Here is a 17,305-nt window from a genome sequence, read left to right on the forward strand (position 1 = left end):
AATGTATGTGGTTGGTTGTTTTAATTGAGTCTTGACAGGCTGGGTTTGGTTTGATTGAGGTGGCATGGTTTGGGCAATTGTTTTTCCTTTTGGATCATTGCAAATGGTTTTTTGAGTTGCCATCTGTGAGATAAGTTTGGTATGGTATATTTCATCTTCATTTGAGCTATCACATATGTCAGCCCAGGATTTTTTATGAAGTTTTGTAAGGCCTGCATCTTGTAAGGCCAACAAGGTTTGGATTGGGAAAGCATAATCTGCCTTTGTTTGTTTGGCTGTTTGACTACTTGGGGGTTGAGTAGATGACTCAACTACATTTTTTGTGATCTGAGTAGATGACCCAGTCGGCTCTTGGGTTATAGGGGAAGGTTGTTGGGTAGATGACCCAGTTGGGGTACTTGACCCAGATCTCTTAGTCGGCCCAGGAAGGGCTAGGCGAATACCTCTGCCTCTTACCGAGGCTAATGTTGCCTTTTTAGGCATCTTTTCCTTGATTATCTCCCTGTAAATATTCACGTGTGAGAAAGTCAGGGAGAGAGTTTGAGTTACCCTTGATATGCTCAATGTTGAAATCAAAGACACTTAAAATTGCTTGCCATCTGGCAAAAATTTGTTTTGATGCAAGATTTTTTACATCATTTTGTAAAACATCTTTGGCTGATTTGCAATCAACTCGGACTAAAAATTTTTGATTGAGTAAGTCGGATTGAAATTTTGTGATGCATAAAACAATGGCTAAAATTTCTTTTTTGATTGTGGAATATTTTTGTTGAGTAGAATTCCAGTGTTTGGATGTAAATGCAATGATACATTCTTTATCATGCAAATTTTGTTTTAAAATACCACCATATCCTAAATCTGATGCATCAGTTTCTACTATTTTGAATGCATGAGGAATGGGCAGGTAAAGACATGGAAGATTGCGGACTTTGGTTTTAAGAAATCTGACAATATCCGAATGTTTGTCTGTCCAAGGTGGGGGATTTTTCTTAAGCCTATCATGAAGGGGCTTAAGGAGTTTGTTCAGATTCGGGATGAAATCTGAAACATAATTGAGACATCCTAGGAACCTCTGGAGCTGAGGTTTATCGAGGATATAATCTGGAAACTTTTCTGCAAACAAAATTGATCTTTCAATAGGAGTTATTGTTCCTTGGAAAATTATGTGACCAAGAAATCAGATTTTTGTTTGAAAAAGAACAATTTTTGGTTTAGAAACAGCAAGTCCATTTTTTTGGATGATGTACATAAAAGTTTTAACATGTTTGAAATGTTCATCCAGAGTCTGGGAAAAAATTAAGACATCATCAATATAAACGATTGCAAAGTTTGAGTATGGATTGAAAATATCATTCATGATTTTCTGAAATTCGGAAGGGGCATTTTTCAGACCAAAAGGCATTACATTCCATTCATATTGCCCGAATGGAACTGTAAAAGCTGTTTTATATCGGTCTGATTCAGTGATTTGGATTTGCCAAAAACCCGACTTCATATCAAATTTTGAAAAAATATTTGCTGAGTTTAACCTATTAAGCAAATCTTTTTTGTTTGGGATGGGGTAACGAATCCATTGTAAAGCTTGATTCAAAGGTTTGTAATTGATAACAAGCCTGGGAGTTCCTCTTTCTATCTCAGCTTGTTTATTAATATAAAAAGCAGAGCAAGACCAAGGACTTTTGCTAGGAAGGATTAGTTTTTTATCCAAAAGATCTTTAATTTCTTGCTGACAATGCTGCAAAAGCTGCTCATTCATTTGAATGGGACGGGCTTTTGTATGGATTTTTGATTCTTTGAAATCCTTTTCATATGGAAGATCAACAATGTGTTCTTTCCTATCCCAGAAGGCATGAGGCAAATCAGAACAAATAGATTTTTCAATTTGATTTAAAAGATTTTTTATTTTTTCTTGAATCTTTAGTTGAGAAAGCTGTGATTCAAGGGTTTTGAAAGAAATTTCTTCTTTTAGAAAACAAACCTGTTTGGTTTTGGATTCAATTAGGTTTAGAGATCTTTGCTTTGGTGAGTCTAAGAACTCAAAGAAAGTTACTTGTCCTCCTACAAAAGAGGTAAGTCCAGGCCAATCTGCCAGATATGGGAACAAAAGATTTATGAAAGGCGTCCCCAAAACTACATCATTTTTTATATCTTTTGCTATGATGAAGTCTGTGGGAATACTGATATTTCCCTTTTCAATAAAAACATTGGTTATTTTAAAATTGATACTTAGCCTTTTACCCATTATTGAGCTAAGGCGTTCAGTAGTTTTTTCGAAATATTTTGTGGGGACCAGACCTTCCTTAATACAGTTTGAATCTGCACCTGAATCAAAGAGTGCAATGGTGTCAAAAATAAAATTTTTAACGACAACTCGGACAGTAACACGATGTTTCATGAAAGAAAATACATTTATTATTCTCAAAATTTCTTTTACCTCATTGTCGTTAGAAATTTTATTTTCTTGTTCCTTAGAGCACTCAGTTTGGTTTAAAAGAAAACCAAGATCCTCATCACCAGATTCTTCTTCTTGTACTAATTGAGAGAGAATGAGATGATGATCATTTTGGTTTCTTTTGATTTCTTGGATTTCTCTCTTAAGGTTGGTAACCTCATTTTGGAGGTCCTGAATGGTTACGGGACGAATGACTTGTTTTTCTAATTTTTTGAAAATAGGTTTGACGTCATATTTGTTGTTAAGGACCAAACTTTTGGATTTTTTCTCCTTTTGTAAAGATCTTTTTAGTTTCAAAAGAAAGTCTTTCTTTTGTTCTGGATTATCAATAGCCTCGATAGCATCAAATAAGAGATCTTGATCTTTGGATAAAACATTAATTTGCTTGATATCTGAATCTGAGGATGACTCAACATCATCAACTTGGATATTGTTGATATTATTATCAGAAGATTCTGGTCCAAAGTTATCATCTGAACTCTCAATCATAAGATTATTAATCTGTTCCTCAATCTGAGGATCAAGGTTCAGATTATTAATCTTTCCTTTTAACCGACAATATTTGCTAACATGTCCTGGTTTTTTGCATGTATAACAAATAATGGGGTTTTTTTGGGGATACTTTTGGAAATCCTTTTGGAAACCTGTTTCATTTTTAGGTTTTTGAAAACCCTTTTTGAATCTTCTAAAATTCTTTTCAGGGTTAGGTTTAAAAACTTTTCGGTTGGAAGGTCTTTTAGATTTCCTTGGATGACAAGCAGGAAGACCAAATTGTTCACAGAAAGTTCCCAAATCAATACGATTTTGAGTTTTCTTACGAGCAAGTTGCCTTTGGATTTTATCATCTTGACAAACCTTTAGGGCAATCTTTTGGATAAAAGAAATGAGTTGGCCATAACTTAACTCATCATAGGGTATTATCCCGTCTGGAGTTAAGCTACGAATTTTGTCCCTTACTTTATCTCCAAGGGATTTGGGGAGTCCAGCAAGGAATTTTTCTTTCCAAAAAGGTTGTTAACTGTCTTCTCTGGTATAAACCCTAGTAAGAAAGGTGTCTTTATACCATCAAAAGTCAGACAAAGTTTTGCATCTGAGATTGGAAAGCAGCTCAGCAGAACGGTCTTTTCAAAGAGATGGATCACCAATGAAATGGCTTGCTATGGTAAAAATTAAGGTGTTGACAGTATCGGGGATAGGTTCTTCGTCGTCACTAATGATGGGTTCGTTCTGGTCGTTGACTTTTATGGCAGAAAAGATTGAGTGTTTTTGGTTATCGGAAAGGTAGTTATCCCACCATCCCTTCAGTTGACCACTAAACCCGGAAACAATAACATTGGCTATAGCTTCTTCAGAGGTATCATGGGCTGCTTGATAGGCTGTTCCTACCATTGTCATATGCTGGAGCATACTCATGATATTATATTCCGTTTTGCCATCTATATTCCATTCATAGACATTATTGGCATTGAAGCTAACAAAACCTAGTTCTCTTTCTTCGAGAGCTAGATCTGGAGCGGATACACGATTATAACCATAGGTAGAGGGTTTAGTTAAACCCTTCCACTTGGTTAGGGAGTTGCTCAAAATGGGACTAATCTTGAGGGATAATTTACCAGAATCATCACTTTGCTCAGAGCAAGATTCATTGGATTCAAGTCCGAGGGCATTAATGGCTTTAGATGAGCGTGTTTGAATACGAGAAGTAGATTCACCAGAGTTTGTAGGAGTTTCAGGGATAGTAGTAAAACGGTTCAAAAGTTGGTCAATCTTTTGAGTAACTTCCGAATCACTAGATTTTTGTTTTAAAATGGAGGTTTTAAGACTTTGCTTAGCCTTGCTACTTATTTTGAAAGGTTTAAAAAGAGGTTTCTCAATACTTTTAGAGGTAGATGCTTCAGAAACATTTTTCAAGGAGAAAGTAGATCCTGAAGATGAAAGGTTGTCACCCAAGCATTGTAAAAATTTGTTGGTATAATTTGATTGTTCAATGAGATTTTTAATATCTTTAGGGGCGACAGCTTCATCCACATTCTTTGTTTTAAAGGGAGAGGCCATAACAGGATTATGTCCTTCCGTATTTGAGATAATAAAAGCTCCTTTTGGAGGAAACTCAGATCTAACTAAGTTCCCATCTTTGACTTTCCAAGTTGAAATAACATTTGCTGAAAATGAAGTTTGTTTATTTTTAAAAGGATACTCAATGTTGTTTTTTATGGAATAAGCATGAAACCATTCAAAAAAAGGAATATGTAATCTAACATCATTTAAAAATTTGTAATATTTTTCTTTGAATGATGAGATTTGAGAAGCTGTATAAGTACGTAAATACCATTCTCTTTGGAGGTCATACTCTTTAGAGTTAAGGTTTTTACGTAAGGCTTCTCTGTTTATAATAAATTCTGTGTTATTCATTTACCATTCAAAGAAGAATATGTTGGAGATTGATGGGATGGAATAGAAGATTCAAGTTCAAATTCTACATCACCATCATCTTCTTGGTAAACTCCTTGAGAAATGCTTGAATTATTTTGTACTCCGGAAATATGTATTTCAGAATTGGCTGGTCTCAACATTTTTGAAAACTGAGATTGGGAAGTTACTGAAAAAGATCTTCTTGCTGAAGTAAAATCATTAGATGTTCCTGCTTCAGATCTAGAAGAAAAAGAGTTTCGTCTATCAAAGAAAATCTCTACTTTCCCTGATTCATCTTGTTTTATTTCTCGTAAAAGAGGTGCTTGTCTAGGTTGCGTTGGAATGGCTCGGTCAATTGACCATGATTGTGGGAGGTCAATTTCATCCCATCTTATGAGCCTTGGGATCATAACGTTGGCCTTTGTCATGTCTGTGACAAATAAAGTGGTTTCACGATCTTGGGACTTAAGAAGGACTCTAGAGTTACAAGTGTTCATGACCTTGTATTGAATCCTATAGATTAAAGCGGCTGGAATGGAACCTTCTTTCATGTTAAGACCATGAATTCGAATGTTTAGGAAAAGAGAGTCAAGAATGTTAAGGTCTAACAGGCTGACCGTCTTGTTTGGGAAACAGTTGAAGTAAACTGGACCATGTCCTAGACTTGTTTCAACTGTTCCAATTAAGGAGTCTTGGAAGTCATTGTGTCTGATGTCTCTAAGACACATGAGGATAGAGGCATTCAAACCTTCTCGGATGAGTGGTTTGACTACAACTTGGACACACCCTATGTGAAGATATCTGTAGTGACGGGCATGTTCTCTAACAGATTGTTTAGTCAGGAGATGGAATTCCTCACCGGAATCGGGTCCTAGAGGAATATTGTTTTCAGCGGTTTTGATGATATAATCAGATTTTCTCTTGTTATCATCAGGAACATATAACTCATCTTGTGGGATTTTGGGTATTTCCCAATTGTCAATGGCTTGATTGATATCTTCGAAGCAAACTTCTTCTTCAAAGATATTGTGTTTGGGGAAAAGTTCCTCAGGACGAGTAACATTCTCAGTGAGGGGATTGGAAGAGGAATGGATCGGAGAGGAGGAAGAAGAGGACGGTGAAGAAAAGGAAAGGCGTCTAGAGAGAGAGCGAAAGAGTTTAGACATGATTACATAAAATCTGATATCATGGCCCTCCTTTGGTTCAGAGAGAATCTATATATTATCACTAAACTATCACTCAAATTTTTTAATCTGGGTTTTTAACTCTTTTTTTTATATATAAACCTTTAAATCTATAGCCACCAGGAGTTCTTACGTTTGGACCATTATCACTTTTGGGGACATCATCAAGTTAGCCTTACTGCCCGAATTCCAGGGTCTAACTGCTACAGTCCCTTTGAGTAATAAGGTTAAACGGCCTGTACTTCCAGATTTAAAGTATTGTTTCTTATGTACAAAATGAACAGCGAGTAAGAACATTAACAACAGTAAATAAGAACATGAACAGTAAAATCCCAGATCCATGAATTTCAGAGAAAGTTTAATGATAATATGTATATTCCTACTTCCCCATCAGGCTCTACTACCAGATGGCCCGAAAGCGGATCGAGGAGGGAAAGGGGAAGAAGGCAGAAAAGTAAGTGTCAGTATGAATGCAGTATGATATATGTAAGAACAGGGAAATAAATATGAAGTTAGATACGGCGGTAGTCCGCACGCATATGCAGGTTAGTTATGTAGTTAGATGTGGCGGTAGTCCGCACGCATATGCAGTTGCAGAAATGTAAATATGGAAACACTAAAATGAAGAACTGAATAAAAGATTTTATTGAATGTATTGAAAAGGGAGAAGAGGGAAGAAGAGCTGGAGAGCTTACAAGGGGAACTCTCAGAGCGTCTCTCACTAACTTCTCTCTATGTTTTTGTAAAATGAAAAGGATGCCTTACAATGAAAGCGAGGCCTCCTTTTATAGTTGAGAAAATTACTGTTTCTACAGTGCCAGTTATGTTAACCGGTACTATTGGTACAGTACAAGTTGATACATTTTTGTTTTTTGCAAATTTGGCTTAAGATCTAATCTTCTCATAGATTGATTCCAAAGCAATTGTCTTCATTTTGATTGTAATCACTTGATGACTCTTCTGAGGGAGTAGGATCATCTTTGTGTTTTTTGTCTTCATCGATCATCTGCATGATTTGTTGAAGGTGTCTTGCTAAGGTTTCTTTTGATTGGGCCCCTGCAAGGGCTGCTGCAATTTGGGCTTTCTGGTTGAGGAATACTGATTCTTCATGGTCGAATGGTTTGGTGAACTTGGGGTGCTCTTTGAACCAATTTCGAACTTTTTCTGGATGAGCCATGGCGGCATCAAACTGAGACCACCATTTTACAAAGGCATTCCTTTGAAGCATAGGTGGTGCTTTTGGATGTTCTTGTTTGCCGTACCTGTACTGCCATGAGAATACCCAGGCCAGGGAGAAAACAGAGAAAAATTGAAGATCTGCAGGAATGCTTGTTTCCTGTTGGTCAAATTTATTGGTGAAAATTTTGAACCCCTCATCGGCAGGTGGGGGCAAGATTTCTGGTAGAGGACCAAAGTAATCCCACCATTGGGAGAACCAATTCGGGAATTGATAATTGATATTTTTCTTGAAATAAATGAGCCAAGAGTGTCTGTTCTGATTATTTTGTAACCAAAATACTCTTGTCCAGGCATCCACATAATCCCAATAAGAATATCCTATCGGGTCATAAGGATTAGAGAATTTTTTTGTATTGTTTGGGTTTTTACCAAATTGATTAGGGGTGAGTACTTTTAGAATTTGAATGGTTGAATGAGTTATGTTGGTGGCATCTTTAGGATCTTTGTAATGCTTTATTGAGACTGAATCTGAATCCACTAGTATGAATTCATAAAACTGTTTGGTTTTGTTCAAGGCTGTTGGTCTAAAATGGAATCCTGGTGGAAAGACTTTAGGAATAACTTTAAAAGGTGATTTTTCCCAAAACTCAGATTCCATTAGAAGGACAGATGAGAACTTGTTTTTTGAAATGTATGTGGTTGGTTGTTTTAATTGAGTCTTGACAGGCTGGGTTTGGTTTGATTGAGGTGGCATGGTTTGGGCAATTGTTTTTCCTTTTGGATCATTGCAAATGGTTTTTTGAGTTGCCATTTGTGAGATAAGTTTGGTAAGGTATATTTCATCTTCATCTGAGCTGTCACATATGTCAGCCCAGGATTTTTTATGAAGTTTTGTAAGGCCTGCATCTTGTAAGGCCAACAAGGTTTGGATTGGGAAGGCATAATCTGCCTTTGTTTGTTTGGCTGTTTGACTACTTGGGGGTTGAGTAGATGACTCAACTACATTTTTTGTGATCTGAGTAGATGACCCAGTCGGCTCTTGGGTTATAGGGGAAGGTTGTTGGGTAGATGACCCATTTGGGGTACTTGACCCAGATCTCTTAGTCGGCCCAGGAAGGGCTAGGCGAATACCTCTGCCTCTTACCGAGGCTAATGTTGCCTTTTTAGGCATCTTTTCCTTGATTATCTCCCTGCAAATATTCACGTGTGAGAAAGTCAGGGAGAGAGTTTGAGTTACCCTTGATATGCTCAATGTTAAAATCAAAGACACTTAAAATTGCTTGCCATCTGGCAAAAATTTGTTTTGATGCAAGATTTTTTACATCATTTTGTAAAACATCTTTGGCTGATTTGCAATCAACTCGGACTAAAAATTTTTGATTGAGTAAGTCGGATTGAAATTTTGTGATGCATAAAACAATGGCTAAAATTTCTTTTTTGATTGTGGAATATTTTTGTTGAGTAGAATTCCAATGTTTGGATGTAAATGCAATGATACATTCTTTATCATGCAATTTTTGTTTTAAAATACCACCATATCCTAAATCTGATGCATCAGTTTCTACTATTTTGAATGCATGAGGAATGGGCAGGTAACGACATGGAAGATTGCGGACTTTGGTTTTAAGAAATTTGACAATATCCGAATGTTTGTCTGTCCAAGGTGGGGGATTTTTCTTAAGCCTATCATGAAGGGGCTTAAGGAGTTTGTTCAGATTCGGGATGAAATCTGAAACATAATTGAGACATCCTAGGAACCTCTGGAGCTGAGGTTTATCGAGGATATAATCTGGAAACTTTTCTGCAAACAAAATTGATCTTTCAATAAGAGTTATTGTTCCTTGGAAAATTATGTGACCAAGAAATCGGATTTTTGTTTGAAAAAGAACAATTTTTGGTTTAGAAACAGCAAGTCCATTTTTTTGGATGATGTACATAAAAGTTTTAACATGTTTGAAATGTTCATCCAGAGTCTGGGAAAAAATTAAGACATCATCAATATAAACGATTGGAAAGTTTGAGTATGGATTGAAAATATCATTCATGATTTTCTGAAATTCGGAAGGGGCATTTTTCAGACCAAAAGGCATTACATTCCATTCATATTGCCTGAATGGAACTGTAAAAGCTGTTTTATATCGGTCTGATTCAGTGATTTGGATTTGCCAAAAACCCGACTTCATATCAAATTTTGAAAAAATATTTGCTGAGTTTAACCTATTAAGCAAATCTTTTTTGTTTGGGATGGGGTAACGAATCCACTGTAAAGCTTGATTCAAAGGTTTGTAATTGATAACAAGCCTGGGAGTTCCTCTTTCTATCTCAGCTTGTTTATTAACATAAAAAGCAGAGCAAGACCAAGGACTTTTGCTAGGACGAATTAGTTTTTTATCCAAAAGATCTTTAATTTCTTGCTGACAATGCTGCAAAAGCTGCTCATTCATTTGAATGGGATGGGCTTTTGTAGGGATTTTTGATTCTTTGAAATCCTTTTCATATCGAAGATCAACAATGTGTTCTTTCCTATCCCAAAAGGCATGAGGCAAATCAGAACAAATAGATTTTTCAATTTGATTTAAAAGATTTTTTATTTTTTCTTGAATCTTTTTGGTTGAGAAAGCTGTGATTCAAGGGTTTTGAAAGAAATTTCTTCTTTTAGAAAACAAATCTGTTTGGTTTTGGATTCAATTAGGTTTAGAGATCTTTGCTTTGGTGAGTCTAAGAACTCAAAGAAAGTTACTTGTCCTCCTACAAAAGAGGTAAGTCCAGGCCAATCTGCCAGATATGGGAACAAAAGATTTATGAAAGGCGTCCCCAAAACTACATCATTTTTTATATCTTTTGCTATGATGAAGTCTGTGGGAATACTGATATTTCCCTTTTCAATAAAAACATTGGTTATTTTAAAATTGATACTTAGCCTTTCACCCGTTATTGAGCTAAGGCGTTCAGTAGTTTTTTCGAAATATTTTGTGGGGACCAGACCTTCCTTAATACAGTTTGAATCTGCACCTGAATCAAAGAGTGCAATGGTGTCAAAAATAAAATTTTTAACGACAATTCGGACAGTAACACGATGTTTCATGAAAGAGAATACATTTATTATTCTCAAAATTTCTTTTACCTCATTGTCGTTAGAAATTTTATTTTCTTGTTCCTTAGAGCACTCAGTTTGGTTTAAAAGAGAACCAAGATCCTCATCACCAGATTCTTCTTCTTGTACTAATTGAGGGAGAATGAGATGATGATCATTTTGGTTTCTTTTGATTTCTTGGATTTCTCTCTTATGGTTGTTAACCTCATTTTGGAGGTCCTGAATGGTTACGGGACGAATGACTTGTTTTTCTAATTTTTTGAAAATAGGTTTGACGTCATATTTGTTGTTAAGGACCAAACTTTTGGGTTTTTTCTCCTTTTGTAAAGATCTTTTTAGTTTCAAAAGAAAGTCTTTCTTTTGTTCTGGATTATCAATAGCCTCGATAGCATCAAATAAGAGATCTTGATCTTTGGATAAAACATTAATTTGCTTGATATCTGAATCTGAGGATGACTCAACATCATCAACTTGGATATTGTTGATATTATTATCAGAAGATTCTGGTCCAGAGTTATCATCTGAACTCTCAATCATAAGATTATTAATCTGTTCCTCAATCTGAGGATCAAGGTTCAGATTATTAATCTTTCCTTTTAACCGACAATATTTGCTAACATGTCCTGGTTTTTTGCATGTATAACAAATAATGGGGTTTTTTTGGGGATACTTTTGGAAATCCTTTTGGAAACCTGTTTCATTTTTAGGTTTTTGAAAACCCTTTTTGAATCTTCTAAAATTCTTTTCAGGGTTAGGTTTAAAAACTTTTCGGTTGGAAGGTCTTTTAGATTTCCTTGGATGACAAGCAGGAAGACCAAATTGTTCACAGAAAGTTCCCAAATCAATACGATTTTGAGTTTTCTTACGAGCAAGTTGCCTTTGGATTTTATCATCTTGACAAATCTTTAGGGCAACCTTTTGGATAAAAGAAATGAGTTGGCCATAACTTAACTCATCATAGGGTATTATCCCGTCTGGAGTTAAGCTACGAATTTTGTCCCTTACTTTATCTCCAAGGGATTTGGGGAGTCCAGCAAGGAATTTTTCTTTCCAGAAAGGTTGTTGATTGTCTTCTCTGGTATAAACCCTAGTAAGAAAGGTGTCTTTATACCATCGAAAGTCAGACAAAGTTTTGCATCTGCGATTGGAAAGCAGCTCAGCAGAACGGTCTTTCCAAAGAGATGGATCACCAATGAAGTGGCTTGCTATGGTAAAAATTAATGTGTTGACAGCATCGGGGATAGGTTCTCCGTCGTCACTAATGATGGGTTCGTTCTGGTCGTTGACTTTTATGGCAGAAAAGATTGAGTGTTTTTGGTTATCGGAAAGGTAATTATCCCACCATCCCTTCAGTTGACCACTAAACCCGGAAATAATAACATTGGCTATAGCTTCTTCAGAGGTATCATGGGCTGCTTGATAGGCTGTTCCTACCATTGTCATATGCTGGAGCATACTTGATGAGCGGATAATTTATACGCTTTTTGGCATTGTTTTTAGGTAGTTTTTAGTAAGTTCAAGCTACTTTTAGGGATGTTTTCATTAGTTTTTATGTTAAATTCATATTTCTGGATTTTACTATGAGTTTGTGTGTTTTTCTATGATTTCAGGTAATTTCTGGCTGAAATTGAGGGACTTGAGCAAAACTCTGAAAAAGGCTGACAAAAGGACTGCTGATGTTGTTGGAATCTGACCTCCCTGCACTCGAAATGGATTTTCTGGAGCTACAGAACTCTAATTGGCGAGCTCTCAACGGCGTTGGAAAGTAGACATCCAGAGCTTTCCAGCAATATATAATAGTCCATACTTCATTCGGAAATTGACGACGTAACTTGGCGTTGAACGCCAAGTACATGCTGCTGTCTGGAGTTAAATGCCAGAAAAATGTCATGATCCGGAGTTGAACGCCCAAAACACGTCATAACTTGGAGTTCAACTCCAAGAGAAGCCTCAGCTCGTGGATTGATCAAGCTCAGCCCAAGCATACACCAAGTGGGCCCCGGAAGTGGATTTATGCATCAATTACTTACTCATGTAAACCCTAGGAGCTAGTTTATTATAAATAGAACATTTAACTATTGTATTGGACATCTTTTGACAGTTTAATCTCTTGACTGTTTAGCCTTTGATTATTCGGTCTCTTGATCACTCAGGGGGCTGGCCATTCGGCCATGCCTGAACCTTTCACTTATGTATTTTCAACGATGGAGTTTCTGCACACCATAGATTAAGCGTGTGGAGCTCTGCTGCACCTCAAGTTTCAATACAATTATTATTACTTTTCATTCAATTCTCTCTTATTCTTATTCCAAGATATACGTTGCACAACACCTTGATGAATGTGATGATCCGTGACACTCATCATCATTCTCACATATGAACGCGCGTGACTGACAACCACTTCCGTTCTACTCTAGGCCGGGCGCATATCTCTTAGATTCCCCAACAGAATCTTCGTGGCATAAGCTAGATAGATGGCGGCATTCATGAGGATCCGGAAAGTCTAACCTTGTCTGTGGTATTCCGAGTAGAATCCTGGGAATCCGGAAAGTCTAACCTTGTCTGTGGTATTCCGAGTAGGATTCCGGTATTGAATGACTGTGACGAGCTTCAAACTCCTGAAGGCTGGGCGTGATGACAAACGCAAAAGAATCAATGGATTCTATTCCAACCTGATTGAGAACCGACAGATGATTAGCCGTGCTGTGACAGAGCATTTGGACCATTTTCACTGAGAGGATGGGATGTAGCTATCAACCAAGGGTGATGCCTCCAGACGATTAGCCGTGCAGTGACAGCGCATAGGACCATTTTCCCGAGAGGATTAAAAGTAGCCATTGATGATAGTGATGCCCTACATACAGCTTGCCATGGAAAGGAGTAAGAAGGATTGAAGGAAGAGCGAGTAGTGAAGTAGAGATTCAAGAGGAGCACAGCATCTCCATACACCTATCTGAAATTCCCACTATTGATTTACATAAGTATTTCTATCCCTTCTTTATTTTCTTTTTTTTATTATTAATTTTTGAAACCATAAACCAATTTAATCTGCCTAACTGAGATTTACAAGGTGACCATAGCTTGCTTCATACCAACAATCTCTGTGGGATCGACCCTTACTCACGTAAGGTTTATTACTTGGACGACCCAGTACACTTGCTGGTTAGTTGAACGGAGTTGTGAATTCAAATAGAGCCAATTATTAAATTTCATACAAGTACAAAGACAATAGATCACAATTTCGTCCACCAAGTTTTTGGCGCCGTTGCCGGGGATTGTTCGAGTATGGACAACTGACGGTTCATCTTGTAGCTCAGATTAGGTAATTTTCTTTTCAAAAATCTTTTTCAAAATTTTCTTTTCTTTTTCGTTTTTCCTAACATTATTTTCGAAAAAAAAAATAATAATAAAAATACAAAAAAATCATAAAATCATAAAAACCAAAAATATTTTGTGTTTCTTGTTTGAGTCTTGAGTCAATTTTTAAGTTTGGTGTCAATTGCATGCATTAAAAATTTTTTCTTGCATTATTTTCGAAAATTCCATGCATTCATAGTGTTCTTCATGATCTTCAAGTTGTTATTGACAAGTCTTCTTGTTTGATCTTGATGTTTTCTTGTTGTGTGTTGTTTGTTGTTTTTCATGTGCATTTTTCGTTTGTTAGAGTCCATGCATTAAAGATTTCTAAGTTTGGTGTCTTGCATGTTCTCTTTGCATCAAAAATTTTTCAAAATTATGTTCTTGATGTTCATCATGATCTTCAAAGTGTTCTTGGTGTTCATCTTGACATTCATAGTGTTCTTGCATGCATCATGTGTTTTGATCCAAAATTTTTAAGTTTTGGGTCATAATTGTGTTTTTTCTCTCTCATCATTAAAAATTCAAAAATAAAAAAATATCTTTTCCTTATTTCCCTCCAAATTTTCGAAATTTTGGGTTGACTTGATCAAAAACTTTTAAAATTTAGTTGTTTCTTACAAGTCAAGTCAAATTATCAATTTTAAAAATCTTTTCTTTTCAAAATCTTTTTCAAAAATCATATCTTTTTCAATTTTTCCTCTTTTTTCGAAAATTTCAAAAACTTTTTTCAAAATATTTTCAAAATCTTTTTCTTATCTTTATATCATATTTTCGAAAATTAGCTAACAATTAATGTGATTGATTCAAAAATTTGAAGTTTGTTACTTTCTTGTTAAGAAAGGTTCAATCTTTAAATTCTAGAATCTTATCTTGTAGTTTCTTGTTAGTTAAGTCATTTTAAAAATTAAATCTTTTTCAAAATATCTTTTTCTTAAAATTTTTATCTTATCTTTTTATCTTATCCTTCTCAAAATTTTATCTTTTTCAAAATTTGATTTCAAAATATCTTATCTAAACTTCTTATCTTCTTATCTTTTCAATTTTGATTTCAAATCTTTTTCAATCAACTAACTAACTTTTTGTTTGTTTCTTATCTTTTTCAAAACCACCTAACTACTTTTCCCTCTTCAATTTTTGAAAATACCTCTCTCTTTTTCAAAAATTATTTTTAATTAATTAATTGTTTAAATTTTAATTTCAATTATATTTCATCTTTAATTTTCGAAAATTACTAACCCCTTTTTGAAAATTATTTTCGAAATATCCCTTCTCTTTTCTTCTTCTATTTAATTATTTAATTACTAACACTTCTCTTCACCTCTCTTCATCTAAAAATCCGAACCTATCCTTCTTCACTCTTCTCCCCTTTCTTTTTCTACTAACATAAAGGAATCTCTATACTGTGACATAGAGGATTCCTCTTTCTTTTCTTGTTTTCTTCTCTTTCATATGAGCAGGAACAGGGATAAAGGCACTCTTGTTGAAATTGATCCAGAACCTAAAAGGACTCTAAAGAGAAAATTAAGAGAAGCTAAATTAAATTATTCTAAAGGTAACCTTTCAGAAACATTAGAACAAGAGAAGGAGATGGCAGCCGAAAATAATAATAATGCAAGGAGAATGCTTGGTGACTTCACAAAGCCAACGTCCAAATTTGATGGAAGAAGCATCTCCATTCCTGCCATTGGAGCCAATAATTTTGAGCTTAAGCCTCAACTAGTTGCCTTAATGCAACAAAACTGCAAGTTTTATGGACTTCCATCTGAAGATCCTTATCAGTTTTTAACTGAGTTCTTGCAGATCTGTGAGACTGTAAAGATGAATGGAGTTGATCCTGAAGTCTACAGACTCATGCTTTTCCCTTTTGCTGTAAGAGACAGAGCTAGAATATGGTTGGATTCACAACCCAAGGATAGCCTGGACTCATGGGATAAGCTGGTTACTGCCTTCTTGGATAAATTATTTCCTCCTCAAAAGCTGAGCAAGCTGAGAGTGGATGTTCAAACCTTCAAACAAAAAGATGGTGAATCCCTCTATGAAGCTTGGGAAAGATACAAGTAGCTGACCAAAAGATGTCCATCTGACATGTTTTCAGAATGGACCATATTAGATATATTCTATTATGGTCTCTCTGAATTTTCGAAAATGTCATTGGACCATTCTGCAGGTGGATCTATTCACCTAAAGAAAACGCCTGAAGAGGCTCAAGAACTCATTGATATGGTTGCAAACAGCCAATTCATGTACACTTCTGAGAGGAATTCTGTGAATAATGGGATACCTCAAAAGAAAGGAGTTCTTGAAATTGATACTCTGAATGCCATATTGGCTCAGAACAAAGTGTTGACTCAACAGGTCAACATGATCTCTCAAAATCTAAATGGATGGCAACATGCATCCAACAGTACTAGAGAGGCAGCTTCTGAAGAAGCTTATGATCCTGAGAACCCTGCCATGGCAGAGGTTAATTACATGGGTGAACCTTATGGAAACACCTATAACTCATCATGGAGAAATCATCCAAATTTCTCATGGAAGGATCAACAAAAGCCTCAACAAGGCTTTAACAATGGTGGACGCAACAGGCTGAACAATAGCAAGCCATATCCATCATCTTCTCAGCAACAGACAGAGAATTCTGAACAAAACACTTCTAATTTAGCCAATATAGTCTCTGATCTGTCAAAGGCCACTTTCAGTTTCATGAGTGAAACAAGATCCTCCATTAGAAATCTGGAGGCACAAGTGGGCCAGCAGAGTAAGAAAGTCATTGAAACTCCTCCCAGTATTCTCCCAACCAATACAGAAGAGAATCCAAAAGGAGAGTGCAAGGCCATTGATATGATCAATGTGGCCGAATGCACAAGGGAGGAGGAGGACGAAAATCCTAGTGAGAAAGACCTCCTGGGACGTCCCTCAAGCAAGAAGGAGTTTCCCATTAAGGATCCAAAGGAATCTGAGGCTCATATAGAGACCATAGAGATTCCATTAAATCTCCTTCTGCCATTCATGAGCTCTGAAGACTATTCTTCCTCTGAAGAGGATGAAGATGTGACTGGAGAGCAAGTTGCTCAATATTTAGGAGCTATCATGAAGCTGAATGCCAAGTTATTTGGTAATGAGACTTGGGAAAGTGAATCTCCCTTGCTTATTAATGAACTGGATACTTGGATTCAGAAAATTCTACCTCAAAAGAAACAAGATCCTGGCAAGTTCTTAATACCTTGTACCATAGGCACCATGACCTTTGTAAAAGCTCTGTGTGATCTGGGGTCAGGGATAAATCTTATGCCACTCTCTGTAATGGAGAAGCTGGGGATCATTGAGGTACAACCTGCCTTGTTCTCATTATAATTGGCAGACAAGTCATTGAGACAAGCTTATGGATTGGTAGAGGACGTACTAGTAAAGGTTGAAGGCCTTTACATCCCTGCTGATTTCATAATCTTAGACACTAGGAAGGAAGAGGATGAGTGCATCATCCTTGGAAGACCTTTCCTAGCCACAGCAGGAGCTGTGATAGATGTCAACAGAGGTGAATTAGTCCTTCAATTGAATGGGGACTACCTTGTGTTCAAGGCACATGGTCATCCCTCTGTGACAAAAGAGAGTAAGCATGAAGAG

General features: G+C 36.3%; 1 non-coding gene across 1 annotated transcript; it reads right to left on the bottom strand.

Moving 5' to 3' along the window:
- Positions 1-15,664: 15,664 nt before the first annotated feature.
- LOC130978396 (small nucleolar RNA R71) lies at positions 15,665-15,768 on the bottom strand. The gene has a single exon (XR_009086042.1). It is a non-coding gene; the product is annotated as a small nucleolar RNA R71 (small nucleolar RNA).
- Between the last annotated feature and the right edge of the window lie 1,537 nt (positions 15,769-17,305).

The sequence above is a fragment of the Arachis stenosperma genome, chromosome 4 (assembly GCF_014773155.1).
Source record: "Arachis stenosperma cultivar V10309 chromosome 4, arast.V10309.gnm1.PFL2, whole genome shotgun sequence".
Taxonomy (NCBI): domain Eukaryota; kingdom Viridiplantae; phylum Streptophyta; class Magnoliopsida; order Fabales; family Fabaceae; genus Arachis; species Arachis stenosperma.